This window comes from Vipera berus (assembly GCF_964194415.1).
Source record: "Vipera berus genome assembly, chromosome: 3".
Lineage (NCBI taxonomy): Eukaryota > Metazoa > Chordata > Lepidosauria > Squamata > Viperidae > Vipera > Vipera berus.
The window spans coordinates 103,431,067-103,444,792 of NC_138204.1; the positions used below are offsets into that span (position 1 = coordinate 103,431,067).

The following is a 13,726-nucleotide window of genomic DNA, read 5'->3' on the forward strand; positions in this document are numbered from 1 at the left end:
CCAGAGGATCAATTTCATGCAACTGTGCCATGATACAAAATCAGCAGGACATTTCAGATTTGTAAAAACCTCACACTTAACTAAAAGGCAATTTTGGTGGCCATTCATGAAAAAGGACATAGAAAGCTATGTGGGCAGCTATCAAATTTGCGTGATGGCTAAGAGGACCAAAATATATTGGACCTTTTCCAATTAAAAGAATCATAAACCCAGTAACAATTGAATTAGGACTACCCAAAAATCTTAGGCAGATACACCCAATTTTTCACTGCAGTTTACTAAAAAGAGAACAACATTCACCCCTACGAACAAAAACACCACCACCACCACCTCCCATCATGGTGGAAAGAGAACAACACTTTGAGGTGAAGGAAATAATAGATTCCAGGAAACACCATGGAGCAATTCAATATCTAGTAGCTTGGAAACACCTCCCCTCCTCAGAAAATGAGTGGGTCAGTAAATACCATGTTAGAGCACCAAAGTTGCTTAAGAGGTTTCATACAGAATATCCTAACAAACTGGGCTAACATTTATATTTTATTTCCTCTATAGATGGACCTATCTTTCTTTTAAGGAGAGCAGATTGTCAGAATCCATTTATATCCCATTCCTAAATCCCTATCTGTATACTCCTAAATCTCACCCCTCACTGGATTCTGCCATTCCCAAGGAGGAGAAGAGAAGATGTAATTGGCTATCCCTATCCATTAGATGCAAGGTTGTTTATTCAGCCTGCCTGGAGGCCGTCATCAAAGACCAGGGAAAGAACCTTTCAACTAAGGAGAACAAAGAAAGGGGGGGGGAGAGATTCTGGTTTGTATCTCCAATTGGAATCTGAAGGGGAGGAAGTAAATGTCATAAAGGCATGGAAGATCCCTTTTCCCATGGAAGGTTTTGACACCTGAACCTGAATTGATCTGGGATTGACCAAATGGACTGAGGGGAGGATTTTTTTATTCGGGGACACTTTAAAAGTATCAATCTGCAACACAGTTTCCAGATCCTGTCTAGATTTTCCACTGACAATTATGTTTTAGTAAAAGTTCCTGCTTGGACAATCCTGTCTCCAAGAGTTCTTCTTTCCTAAGATGTGGATTGGGTTGGGTCCTGACAGAATGTTTCCCTTGACACAGTTTTATGCAGCAGTAGCTGTAGTAAAGTAGTGGTTTTATTTTGTGCATACTTATTCACACATTTCTGCTCTGCACCACTTGTCATCTCATATTCATTCACACATGATTATATTATCCTCATGCAATACTTTGGTACTCATCTTATTTACATGACTAATTCATACTTGCTGTTATATAACATTCACACACACTTTGAGCAGTGCTTTAATCATGCTCCTTTTTGTCTGTGAATGTCTTCCACACTTTGTATATTCCTATTTCTCTATTCAGTTAAGTGCCAATATTTTTTCCCCAGAGGTATTGCTGCCAAGAAATGTAACTGGCTCAGAATGTAAATGTGTCCAAACTATAATGCTCAGCTGTGCTGTGAATTGAACATAATTTTCCTCCTAGAACTTTTCCACTATAAATGTACACTAATCAGTTTGCCTTGTGGGCATGTATTTGTTTTTTTTTATTGAAAGGTTTTACAGTACATTTTTTAAATAGAAAAACTCCCTCCCTCCCCCTCCCCTCCCCCCAACCCTCCCCTCCCCTCCCCCCTCCCCGACTTCCCAGAGCTGAATACAGGGTATAAACTTACAAACTTAAGCTAAAATATGCTAACAACAAAAATAAAACATTAAATTCTGTTGCACTTTAACTCTCCGTAAACATAACTATATTACTAACAAATAACAAATAACTAATAATACATCGTATAAAACCACTACTTATTCAAATGCTAAATGAAACTTTTTAGTCCCATATTTATTCTGAATATATTCGATCCATCTTCTCCATTCCACAATATATCTTTGTTACGATTGTTCTTTCAAATATGCTGAAATTTTTGCCATTTCCGCCAAGTTAGAAACTTTAAAAGTCCACTCTTCTATAGTAGGCAGTTCCTCCTTCTTCCAATATTGTGCTACTAAAAGTCTTGCTGCCGTAATTAAATTCAACATCAGTTTAGTATCTATAACAGTAAAATCTGTAATAATACCCAACAAAAACAACTGCGGAGAAAACCTTATCTTTTTCTTAAATATCTTTTGCATGTTCCACCAAATTTTAATCCAAAAAGCTTTGACTTTTTTACAAGTCCACCATATATGATAATACGTTGCATCCTCACAACCACACCTCCAACATTTGGGCTGGCAGTTCAGATACATACTTGCTAGTTTTTTAGGGTCTAAGTGCCACCTATAAAACATTTTATAAAAATTCTCTCTTAAATTTTGGGCCTGTGTAAATTTTACATTTCTAACCCAAATCTTTTCCCAAGTATCCATTGTTATAACCTCCTGAAAGTTCTGGGCCCACTTTATCATACAATCTTTGACAAGTTCCGTTTCTGAGTCAATTTCTATCAATGCATTATATATCCTTCTTATATGTGCTTGACCTTGATCTCTAATTTGTTTTACCAAATTTCCATTAGTTATTGAAATACCAACTTTCTGATCTTCTTTCCATCTTGCTTGCAACTGCCCATACTGAAACCAAGTTTGTACAATCTTTTCTTCTTTTAAAATATTATATGGCTTTAATTGCCATACATTCCTTTCTATCCTTAAAATTTCTTTGTCTGTAATCACATCATGTTTAAATCCAACATTTATATTTTCTATTGCATGTTTAGGTATTGCCCAAATTGGTATTTTATAATTTAACTTATGTCTATATTTTTTCCATACTCGCAACAGAGCATACCTTAAAATATGTATCTTAAACACATTATCCACCTTCTTATCATACAATAAATATGCATGCCAACCAAATAACAAATCATAACCCTCGAGAATTAATAATCTCCCTTGTTTTAAATTAAACCAATCACTAATTGAAGATAGAGCAGCAGCCTCATAGTATAATTTAAGATTAGGCATTTTAAGACCACCTCTTTCACATATATCGTGCATTATCTTAAATTTAACTCGTGGTTTTTTTCCCTGGCCAAACAAATTTATTAATACCTTTCTGCCATTCCTCCAAATTTAAATCCTTTTTAAGTATAGGTATCATTTGAAACAAAAATAGAAATTTTGGCAAAACATTCATTTTTACTACTGCAATTCTTCCCAATAAGGATAATTGTAATTTTTCCCAACCATCTAGCTCTTTTTGTATTTTTGACCATAACAATTCATAATTATTTTTATATAATTTCACATTTGAAGCTGAAAGATATACCCCCAAATATTTAATCTTTTTAACTATTCCAAATCCTGTTAACTCTTCTAAAACAACCTTTTGTTCTATAGTCATATTTTTAGACAATATTTTAGTTTTTTTGCGTATTTATCTTAAATCCAGAAACTTTCCCATATGAGGTTATTATCTCCATCAACTCTACAACTGAGTAAGTCGGTTGACTTACTGTAATAACCAGGTCATCCGCAAACGCTCTCAGTCTGTAATCTTGATCTCTTATTTTAATTCCCTTAATTTTATTTTAATCTCATATTTTAATCCATAATATTTCCAATGTTAAAACAAACAGCAAAGGTGACAACGGACACCCCTGTCTTGTACTCTTTTCAATATTACATGTTTCTGTCAAACTACCATTAACTATTATTTTAGCTGTTTGCTTCTGGTATATTGTTCTAATAGATTGTAATTTTTTTTTCCAAACTCCATTTTCTCCAATGCCTTAAACAAAAATTGCCAATCCAATTGATCAAAGGCTTTTTCAGCATCCAAAAAGATCAGCGCTGCGGGAACCTGGTTATTTCTGTCCAAAAATTCCAATATGTCTCACATTATTCTTCATTTGTCTACCACTTATAAATCCAGTTTGGTCACTATGAATCATTTGCTGCATTACCTTCATTAATCTATTTGCTAAAATCTTTGCAAATATCTTGTAATCAGTATTTAAAAGCGATATTGGCCTATAGCTTTTGGCTTGAGTAACATCTTGATCTTTCTTCGGAATCAACGATATAAAGACTGTATTCCACGATGGAGGCACTTCTCCCAATTGAATTGTCCTAAACAATTCTCTTAAAGGTTCCACCATTTCTGACTGTAAATCTTTATAATAGATGGTAGTCAAACCGTCTGTTCCTGGTGCTTTACTCACCTTTAATTGCTTAATTGCTAAAATAATTTCTTCATCGTTTATCAATTGATTCATCCCTTCCCTTTGCTCTTGTGTAAGAATAGGGATATTAACTTCTCGTAGGTATCTATCTATATCTACATCTCGAATCTTGTCTCTAACATACAACTTAGAATAAAAATCAACAAAGGCCTTTTTAATAAGATTCTCCTGAAACACCACTTTACCCTTGTACTCTATTCTATCTATATTACGTGACCTTTGTTTCTTCCTTAACAAGTAAGCTAAGCACCTACCCAGCTTATTAGCATTGCAAAAGGTATTATGTTTAGCATACCGTAAATTGGTTGCCACTTGATCTGCCATCAACATATCAAACTGGCCTCTTAGTAAAGTAATTACCTCTTTAATCTTCCCATCAGATGGATTCAAGATTAAAGTCTTCTCTTTTCTCTTAATTTCCTCCTCTAATTCTTTTCACCTATGTTCCAGTTTACATCTGTATTTATTATTCAAATATATTAACACTCCTCTCATATAAGCTTTACTTGCATCCCAAACCATTTCAATAGAAGTACCCTTGTGCATATTCATATTAAAAAATTCTTTCATCTGTTTTTTACACTCTTCCACATTTTCTTGATATCTAAACAAATTTTCATTTAGTCGCCAAGACCATCTGTCTCCATTAACTTTTTCTATTTCCAACCATACTGGACTATGATCTGATATAGTTCTTGGACATATCTTAATCTTCTTAATCCTAGAAAAGAATCATTGGTAATTAGTACAAAATCAATCCTGGAGAAAGATTGATGCCTATTGGAGAAAAAAGTAGTCTTTTTCTTGCAAATTTCTTTCTCTCCAAACATCTCTGAATTCCAAGTCGCCTTCCATCTCAAAAAAAGATTTAGGCAATCTAGCATGACGGCGTACTTCTAAAAAGGCCTTTTATGTCCATTTGTACATCCAAAACCCCATTCCAATCTCCCATAAAAATACAAGATTTGTAATCCCACTGGATAATCTTAAAAGGTAAAGGTAAAGGTTCCCCCGCACATGCGTGCTAGTCGTTTCCGACTCTAGGGGCCGGTGCTCATCTCCGTTTCAAAGCCGAAGAGCCAGCGCTTGTCCGAGGACATCTCCGTGGTCATGTGGCCGGCATGACTAGACGCCAAAGGCGCACGGAACGCTGTTACCTTCCCACCGTAGTGGTCCCTATTTTTCTACTTGCATTTTTACGTGCTTTCGAACTGCTAGGTTGGCAGAAGCTGGGACGAGTAACAGGCGCTCACTCTGTTACGCGGGACTCGGGATTCGACCCGCCAAACTGCCGACCTTCCGATCGACAAGCTCAGCGTCCTAACCCACTGAGCCACCGCGTCCCTCTTACTGGATAATCTTACTGTGTAATAAATTGTAAAAATCTCCTTGCTGTTGATTAGGAGCATATAATCCAACCAAAAGTATTTTCTTGCCTTCTATTAATAGATCAATTATAACATATCTTCCTTGTTTATTTGTTTCAATTAAATTAGCTGTTGAATTGTTCTTAACATAAATAACAACTCCATTTTTCTTGTCAGGAGCAGAGGAAATAAACTGTGTGCCCAGCCTAAAGTTTATCAAATACTTTTGATCAGCTGCTCGAATATGCATTTCCTGTAAGCAAATAACATTATTTCTAAATTGTTTTAAATACTGAAATACTTTCCTTCTCTTGTGCAGGGAATTTAATCCATTAACATTCCAAGTTAGAAACTTTGTCGCCATCTTTTGCGACCTGAAGCTTTTGGAGCGCCTCTTCCAAAACCACCTGCGTTCTCTTCGGTTTCGCTCCTCCCACTGCTTCACTATAAGTAGGTTTTTGAGATGTAGTTGCAACTTTCTGTTGTTCTTGTTCTTGTCTCATTCGTCTGATTGCAGCCCGTGTCATTCTTTGTTCTCTGACCTCTTCCATTGGTGCCTGAGTCTGATCCACTCCTGTAGTTTGCTGGGATTCTCTATCTTTCTGCAGAGTAACTCCTTCAGCTCCTTGTATACTCTCCATTCATGACTGACGCTCTCCTTCACCATTCCTTCCTTTAAATTCTGAAGATGGCGGAGAGCCTGCCTTCAAAATATTGACATAAAAATCTCGTGCCTGCAAAACTGTATTAAGATGATATCTCATGCCTGCATGCATCACTGCCATACCTACTGGAATCTCCCATCTAAACTGAATCTCCCGTTTCCTTAATTCTTCTGCCAAAAAAGCAAATTCTTTTCTTTTCCTTAGAATTCTTGGAGGAATCTCTTTCAGAATTAAAACTTCTTGCTCAGCAACTGTAAATCTATTGTTGTAGAAGGCTTGAATAACCACATTTCTGATTGCTCTCTTTGTAAAGTAAACCACCACATCTCTAGGTAACTTTCTTTGTCTTGCAATCCAAGAGTTAAAACGAAATATTTTATCTATATCCCCCATAATATCTTCTGCTGGATGCTCCAAAACCTGTTCAAGGGTCTGTGCCAGTATTTCTTTCAAATCTTCCTTAGGATCTTCTTTCAAACCCCTGAACCTCAAAGCAAATTCCATGTCACGGTATTGTAACATTACTACATCATCATCAATCTTTTCCATCACATTTTCAGCATCCAGCATTTTAGCATCTAATCTCATATTATTTTGACTGAGCTCTTCCACGCGATCATCCAGATGCTCAATACAAACTGCCAGCCCTTGAAATGCAGCCAAAATGTCTGCTCTTATTTCGGTATTCTTCTCCTCAATAAGTTCAGCTATTTGTTGGGATTGTATTTTTAAAGCATCCTGCAAATCTTTTATTGTTAAAGCTAGTGCGGGTGCGGGTGCCACAGGAGGAGGCATCAAAGCCTGTAATGAAGAATGCTGAACTGGCGAGGCACCAGCACTTCTAGGAACTTTGGTTGATTTAGAAGCCATTTTAACACCCATTTATTTCTATTGCGCACTTTCACTTTCCGCACCCCTTGCAACTTTTTCTCTCAAAATACTCTGAGTTAAAGTTCAGATACTTGCTATTATAGCATTCTCCTGCACAGCTCTGCCTGCATCCAAGTAATCCACAGTTAATTATCGATGGCAGGGATGTTTGCAGCGTCCTGCTCTGCTCCAAAGCCATGGAGCAGAGGCGTCCCGGAGTCCAGAGCAAACTCAGGCTTTCGGGGGGCTCACACCCTTCAACCACCAGAGTTTAAACTCTGGTGATCTAGGGGAGCTCTACCCCTACCTAAGCACTCACCCCCTCCTCTTCTCCCGAGGAGCAGGTTTCCAAGCTGCTAAACAGCTGATTGTCGCTGTTTTTAGCAGCTCTACGGAGAACAATGGGGCTGACAGCCAGAACGGCCGCCATCAACGGAGCCTTGCCACCCAGAAGTCGTGGGCATGCATTTGTTAATGTTAATCTTTGGTCTTGAGGAAACTCTGATTGACTGCCATGAACTATGTAATCACACCATGAGATCAAGTGGCATTCTGTCTAATTGGATCAGCTTTACTGGGTTCAGTTTTCTTGATGGTATGTTGTTAAAGAAGCTGACTTTCCCAGATCTAAAGTTCTGTTTTTCATGGTTTATTTTATTTTAATAGGAACCAGGGTTATTATAGTTGAATTTCTAAGAATCTTAAAGATATGGGAGTTGTACTCCTTTGGAACAAATGAAAGTAACAGAAAGTCTTTCATAAATGTTAGTACCAATATTTCAAAGCAGGATAGCATTATCAGAAATAATTGAACTTTTTTTTAAAAAAAATCTAGTGTTGGTAAGTGTTCACAAATCCAAATTTCATACAGACTCAATAGCCATTGTTGTTCATTTGGTACTACAGAATGATATAGAGTTGTGCTTTATTGCAAGTGGGAAAATCCATGATTCAATTCTCATTCAGCTTCAGAACTTATTGAGTGATACTGGGCAAATCTTTCTACTTCAGCTTAAACTACTTAACATTTTTTTGTGTGTGTGATGACAATATAGGAAGAATCTTGTCACTGTCCTGAATGCCTTGATGGAAACAAACAAATGCCCCATAAGTCCTTAACAATTCTGCTAGTGGTAGGAATTTTAATATAATTCAAATCAATATTACTTCAAACTTTATTCACCTACTTTTAATTTTACTTTTCTTTCAAATGGATTGTGTTTTGGACCAATTAATTGGTTATGTGCCATCAAATCAGTATTAATTGTTAGAAATCGTATAGGTAGACATTGTCCAAGATGATATTTGTACAAACTGGAAAGATTTTCCAATGGTATATAGATCAATCAAGTCTAACCACTTTGCTGAAGGTCATTCTTCTCTTCTCTTCCTTCTACACTTCCCAGTATAATGGACTTTTCAAGAGAGCTAAGTCTTTACATTGTGTCTGTAATTTGAGCCTCTTCCATATATTCACCTTCAGGTTTAAGGGTGATGGCGGTACCTGAATTATCTCGAGCAATGAAGAGGGAGATGATGGCTTCAGCTCAAACATTTATTTAACTCAGCCCGGACGGGGCAAAACGGTACAACAAGCCTTTATATAGGCAACTGTCAAACGGGTTAACAAATCAGGGACGGGTGTTTTCCCGCCGAGGGGCCGTGCCCAATAATCAGCTGGCAGCTTTTGACATTCTCCCAGTGATAGCGCATGTGCCGCTGAGCTGGGGAACCCTGTCAGCTGGCTGCTGCTTCAGCTGGGAACCCGGGTAAACCTAGCCAGCGTTTTGACAGCTAGCGCTGTCAGTTGGCTGGTGTATCTGCGCATGCGTGACTTTGACAGCTTGCGGCTGCTGCCGCTTTGACAGCTTGCGGCTGTTACTGCGCATGCATGGCTTTTTTGACAGCTGTCAGTGCGGCCACGTGGAGCGGCCTTTTGACAGCTCGTGGCTGTTCCTGCGCATGCGCGGCTTTTTTGACAGCTGTCAGTGCGGCCACGTGGAGCGGCCTTTGACAGCTGTCATTCTTGTGAGGGATACACTACACCCCTTTCCCCTCCCCCTTGAAAGAAAACAGTGGAACTGGAACAGTTTTTTAACTATGGCCGAATACTCGAAGTCCGCCAGGTAGGCAGGGGGTCATCTGGGTCTTGTGGAGTGATGAAGTGGTGGCTCTTCGTCTGTCGCGGGATTATCCTTGGGGGGCAGGGTTTGTGGATCGGGGGGTGTTTGGGGGTTAGCAGGGTGATCAGTGCCGGGTCGGTCGGTATCTTCTGGCATTGGCCCTGGAGGGGTGTTGAGGGGTGCCCTGGGGCGCAGTTGGTCTGTGTGCCTCCGAAGGGTGATCCCTCTGCCGATGTTTATAATATAAGAAAGGGGGCCGGTTTGTTCAAGGATAACCCCCTGAGTCCATTTGTCCCTTCCCCCATAGTTGCGGGCCCAGACATTTTGTCCCTGCGTGAAAGTCCTTGATGGCGGGATGATGGTTTTTTCGGCTGCAGGTCTATCAGGGTGGAGCCTGTCGAGTCGAGCGACCAGCCGGCGACCCCAGCGGAGTTCGGCGGGGGATTTACCGGTGGTGGATACGGGTGTGGTGTGTTGGGTGAGGAGGAATCGGGCGAGTCGGAGGTGCCAGTCCCCGGTGACGAGCCTGCGGAGGGAGTCTTTGGTGGTCTACACCATGACCTCTGCAAGGCCATTGGTCGATGGGTGAAAGGGGGCCGACGTGGCGTGTCTAATACAATTGCTCGTCGTGAAGATCTGAAATTCACGGGAGGTAAATTGAGGCCCGTTGTCAGTGATTATTACATCGGGAAGACCGTGCGTCGCGAAAACCCCCCTTAGAGCCTGTATGGTGGCACTTGTGGTGGTGCTAGAAACCGGGAGAACCTCCAACCACTTAGAGAAACTATCTACAATGATAAGAAAGATTTGTCCCTGGAAGGGGCCAGCGAAGTCGACGTGGATGCGGGACCAGGGGTTTTTTGTAGTTTCCCATTTGTGAATAGGGGAATGGGGGGGCGCTGGCCTGGTTTGCTGGCACAGGTAGCAGCCAGCTACGTGCGCCTCGATGTCTTTGTCAATTGAAGGCCACCAAACGTAGCTGCATGCCAAGGCTTTCATTTTTATGACGTCCGGGTGACCGTCGTGCAAGGTTTGGAGGACCTTGGGTCTGTGACATGGAGGAACTATCACCCTGCAACCCCATAGAATGCAGCCTAAATGGGTGGTGAGCTCGTGGCATTTCACAAAATACGGCTGGAATGGTGGGGCTGGGGCAGGTAGATTGCCATCCTGACGATACCCAGGCTAGGATTCTGCTGAGCATCGGGTCCCTGCTGGTGGCGGACGCAATGTCCTTGGCTGTCACTGGGCATTCTGAGAGTTCCTGAATGGCTAGAATATGACCTGCTGGGGCTGGGGCTGGGTCTATTTTTTTTTTAAATTCCATTTATATCCCGCCCTTCTCCGAAGACTCAGGGCGGCTTACAAGCTTAGCAGTAGCCTTCATTCTATGTATATGCCTGCTTATTAGGGCTTTCACACACACCCCAAGCGGCATTATTACAAAGTCAGCTTAATTGCCCCCAACAATCTGGGTCCTCATTTTACCTACCTCGGAAGGATGGAAGGCTGAGTCAACCTTGAGCCTGGTGGGATGCGAACCTGCACTAATTGCAGGCAGCTGGTGTTACTTAAGGAGGCATTAGCCCACTGCTCCACCAAGGCTCTTATTTGCGGCAGGGGCAGCCTGCTGAGGCCATCTGCATTGGACATCTCTTTTCCAGGTTTATAGATTAACTGGTAAGAATATGCGGAGAGAACTCCCGACTATAGAAGAATGGACTCTAAAAGTTTCTGACCTGGCAGAAATGGCAAAGATTTCGGCTTATTTGAAAGATCATTCGCAACAACGTTATATTATGGAGTGGAAAAAGTGGATTGATTATATCCAGAACAAATATGGGACTAAAAAGTTTCACTTAGCATTTGAATAAGTTTTTTTTATGTGATATTAGTATTGCTTGTAGTCATTTCATATGAGCTAGAGTGCGATAGACTTAATAGTTTATTGTTGTTAGCATATGGTTGTTTATGATTGCTTCTTGCTTTTATACCTTGTATTTAGCTCTGGGAAGTCGGGGAGGGGGGAGGGGGGAAGGGGGGACGGTTAGGGAGGGCTAGGAAGGGGTGGGCGGAGGGAGGGGGGGAGGGATTGTTAAAGATAAAATGTATTGTAAAACTTTTCAATAAAAAAAAAGAATATGTGGAGAGAAAGGTAGTCCATCGCAGCATGCGAGGGGACAATATTTGGGGGGTTTGACGGTCCCATGTGAACAACCCAAGGAGTGGCTTGTGGTCCGTGTAAATGGTGAAGGGTCTGCCGTAGAGATAATCATGGAAATTTTAAATTCCAGCTACTATGGCCAGTGCCTCTTTATCTATTTGTGCATAGTTGCGTTCAGCCCTCGAGAGGGTCCTAGAGTAATATGCTACTGGGGCTTGAGTGCTATCGCCAAATGTATGGCTTAGGACCACTCCGATTCTGTAAGGGGATGCATCGCAAGCGATGCATAGGGGCTTGGATTCATTGTAGTGTGAAATGGTGGTATTGCTAGACAGTAATTGTTTGAGTTTTATAAAACTGTCGTTGTGAGCGGCGGTCCACTGCCAGGGCGCTCCTTTGTCCAGCAATCTATGGAGGGGCTCTGCTATTGTCGCTTTGCCGGGTAGGAAAGCGTGATAAAAATTCAGGAGCCCCAGGAATGCCTGGAGCTCTGTTTTATTCTTGGGTGCTGGGGCGGCCTTGATGGCTTGGATTTTTGAATTTGTAGGGTGAATGCCTTTGCAGTCTATCCTGTACCCTAAGAATTCAGTGGAGGGGACCCCGATAGAACATTTTTCCCGTTTTAGCTTTAATCTGGCTGCCCGGAACCTACTCAGAACTTCATGCAGCCTGGATGCCAGCATACATTCGGAGTCGCCCGCGATGAGCACGTCATCGAAGTACGGGCATACTCCGGGAATCCCTTTTAAGGTGCGTTCCATGACCTCCTGGAAAATCCCAGGTGCCACGGATATGCCGAATTGGAGGCGGTTCACTCTGAACGCCCCGCGATGAGTGACTATAGTTTGGGCGTCTGCAGTCTCTCTGGTGACAGGGAGTTGCAGAAATGCATGAGCTAGATCTAATTTGGCGAAAACGGAGCAGGAACCAATTTCTGACAGGACATCCCTGACAGAGGGGACGGGGTACACGTGTGGGTTCAGTGCGCGGTTGAGGGTGGCTTTATAATCCGCACAAATCCTCACGTCCCCATTTGGTTTGACAGGCGTCACTATGGGAGTCTCCCATGTTCCGCTGTCGGTGGGCTCTAAGACTCCTAGGGCGACTAAACGATCTAACTTCTTATCTATTTTTTGCTTCAGCGCAAAGGGGACTCTTCTAGCTTTAATCCTGATTGGCCCAACCTCAGGTTTGAGTTTAAGGTCGATGGGCAGGCCGTTGTATCTGCCTAGTGTTCCGTCGAAAACATCTGCAAAGATTTTGCAAATGTCTTCTAACGACTGAGGTTGGATGCGGTTTGTCCCTTCTAGGCGAATGCCTAATGCCTCAAACCAGTCCAACCCGATAAGGCTGGTCCGGGGGTGTTCGGTTATCTGGGCTAAAAGGTTCCCTTTGAATTTTTTGAATTCAATCTTTAGGCTGGCCTGTCCCTTTAATTCTATAGGGGTGCCCTGGAAATCTGCTAGCAGGACCTTGGAAGGTTGCAAGGGAATGCGGCGTTTGGTTTTAAGCGCTATTTTTTGGAGTGTGTCCCATGATAGGATGGAGACGGAGGACCCTGAGTCGACCTCCATCTCGCAGGGGACTCCCTGAATTTTGACCCAGGCCTTGACCTTGGCACGAATGAGGTGTGTGGCAGTGGGTTTGGCTTGGGAAAGTACGGACCCTACAGACCCTTGGAGATGGTGGGGGAACTTGGTCCTACCTGCGGGGATCTCATCAAGCTCGTGGAGGGTCTCCTGGTTTTGACTGCGGCATGCTGAACGGATGTGGCCGGTCTTCCCACAACCGTGGCATTTTGCATTCCTGAAGCGACAGGTGGCTCTCGTGTGGGCCCTGCCACAACTTGCACATCTGGCCCTGTTGCCTGCTGGAGGTTTCTTCGTGCTGGGGCCTGCTGGTCTGTTCTGTCCATGATTTCCTTCTTGACCGGCAGCCATCCGGTTGAATCGGGAGAGGATTGCGTCTACTCCGGAGCCGGGCTCCGGATGTCCTTGGTCAGCTTCCCGGGCTTGATGGACCGAGGCGCCGGGGTTGTCGCTGAACACCGGGGGATCTTCACGGTGGCTGTCTTCATATGCCATTATCTCTAACGTGAGCTCTGTGAGGTCCATTGTGGGTCTTGCCACAAGTTTCCTCTGGAGGCATTCGTTCTGGAGGCCGGCAATGACTTGATCCCGGATGCGGTCCTCCATGTCCGGGAAATGGCATTTCCGAGCGGCGTGCCGGACCCCGGCGATGAAGGCAGTGGAAGGTTCCCCCGGTTGCTGGCGACGGCGGGCGAAATGGAGTCGCCAATACAGCTCT

General features: G+C 42.5%; 1 long non-coding RNA gene across 1 annotated transcript in view; it reads right to left on the bottom strand.

Annotated features, from left to right (window-relative positions):
* The window catches only part of LOC308665966, a 651,188-nt gene that overhangs the window by 284,258 nt on the left and 353,204 nt on the right, over positions 1-13,726 (bottom strand). The gene's annotated exons all lie outside the window — the stretch shown is intronic.